The sequence below is a fragment of the Physeter macrocephalus genome, chromosome 21 (genome assembly GCF_002837175.3).
Source record: "Physeter macrocephalus isolate SW-GA chromosome 21, ASM283717v5, whole genome shotgun sequence".
NCBI lineage: Eukaryota > Metazoa > Chordata > Mammalia > Artiodactyla > Physeteridae > Physeter > Physeter macrocephalus.
This window is the reverse complement of record NC_041234.1, coordinates 60,861,763-60,863,994: the sequence shown is the minus strand read 5'-3', so window position 1 is coordinate 60,863,994 and position 2,232 is coordinate 60,861,763.

Genomic DNA, 2,232 nt, shown 5'->3' with positions numbered 1-2,232 from the left:
GAAGAGTTAACAACAATCCTCAAACTCTTCCAAAAAATTGCAGTGAATGGGATGCTTCCATACTCATTCTATGAGGCTAACATCACTGTGATACCAAAACCAGACAAAGGTATCACAAAAATGAAAATTGTAGATCAATATCATTGACAATAATAGATGCAAAATTTTCAACAAAATATTAGCAAACTGAATCCAACAATATATTAAAAGGATCATATACCATGATCAAGGGGTTTATTCCAGGGATGCAAGTATTTTTCAATAACTTCAAATCAATCAATGTGATACACCATATTAACAAGTTCAAGAATAAAAACCATAGGGTCATCATAATAGATGCAGAAAAAGCTTTTTATAAAATGCAACATTCATTTATGATAAAAACTCTCCAGAAAGTGGGCATAGAGGGAACATACCTCAACATATTAAAGACCATATATGATAAGCCCGCAGCTAACATCATACTCAATGGTGAAAAGCTGAAAGCATTCCCTCTAAGATCAGGAACAAGACAAGAATGCCCACTCTTGCCACTTTTATTCAACATAGTATTGGATGACCTAGCCAAAGAAATCAGACAAAAAAAGAAATAAAAGGAATCCAAATTGGAAAAGAAGACATAAAACTGTCACTGTCTGCAGATGATATGGGACTATACATAGAAAATCCTAAAGATGCCACCAAAAACAAAAAAAAAAAAACAAAAATAAAATCTGCTAGAGCTTATCAAGGAATTCAGTGAAGCTGCAGGATACAAAATTAATATACAGAAGTCTGTTGTATTTTTATACACTAAAAATGAACTATTCAAAAAGAAATTGAGAATACAATCAAATTAAAATTGCATAAAAAGAATAAAACACCTAGGAATAAACCTACCTAAGGAGGTAAAAGAACTGTACAGTGATAAGACACTGATGAAAGAAATTGAAGACAATACAAGCATATGTAAAGATATACATGTTCATGGAATGGAAGAAATAATATTGTTAAAATGACCACAGTACCCAAGCCCATTTGGAGAGTCAATGCTTCTTATCAAAACGCCAAGGGCTATTTCACAGATCTAGAACAATAATTTTAAAAATGTGTGGAAGAAAGAAGAACAGAACTGGAGGAATCATCCTCCCTGATTTCAGACTGTACTACAAAGCTACAGTCACCAAAACTGTATGGTATTGGCACAAAAACAGACACAGAGACTAATGGAACAGAACAGAGAGCCCACAACTAAAACCACTTATTTATGGTCAGTTAATCTATGACAAAGGAGGCAAGAGTATATAATGGAGAAAAGACAGTCTCTTCAATAAGTGGTGCCAGGAAAATTTTATACTACAAAGCTACAATAATGAAGACAATATGGTACTGGCACAAAAACAGAAATATAGATCAATGGAACAGGATAGAAAGTCCAGAGATAAATCCACACACCTATGGCCACCTAATCTATGACAAAGGAGGCAAGAGTATATAATGGAGAAAAGACAGTCTCTTCAATAAGTGGTGCCAGGAAAATTTTACAGCTACATATAAAAAAAGAAATTAGAACATTTTCTCACACCATATACAAAAGTAAACTCAAAATGGATTAAAGGCCTAATTGTAAGCCTGGAAACCATAAAACTCTTAGAAGAAAACTCAAGCAGAACACTCTTTAACATAAATCATAGCAATATTTTTTTGGATCTGTCTCCTAAAGTGAAGGAAATAAGAGCAAAAATAAACAAATGGGGACTATTAAACTTAAAACTTTTTGCACAGCAAAGGAAACCATTGACAAAACAAAGAGATAACCTACTGAATGGGAGAAAATATTTGCAAATGGTATGAGCAGTAAGAGTGTAATATCCAAAATATATAAACACATTATACAACTCAACATAAAAAAAAACTCCAAATGACCTCATTAGAAAATGTCATAAAACATGAATAGACATTTTTCCAAAGAAAACATGCATATGGGCAACAGGTACATGAAAAGATGCTCAGGGAAATGCAAGTTAAAACCACAATGAGATATCGCCTCATACCTATCAGAATGACTACCATCTAAACAAGTATAAATAACAATGGTTGGTGAGGATATGGAGAAAAGGGAACCCTTGTAAACGATTGATTGGAATGTATATTGGTGCAGCCACTATGGAAAACACTGTGGAGGTTCCTAACAAAACCAAAAATAGAACTACCATATAAGCCAGAAATTCCACTCTGGGGTATTTACCTGGA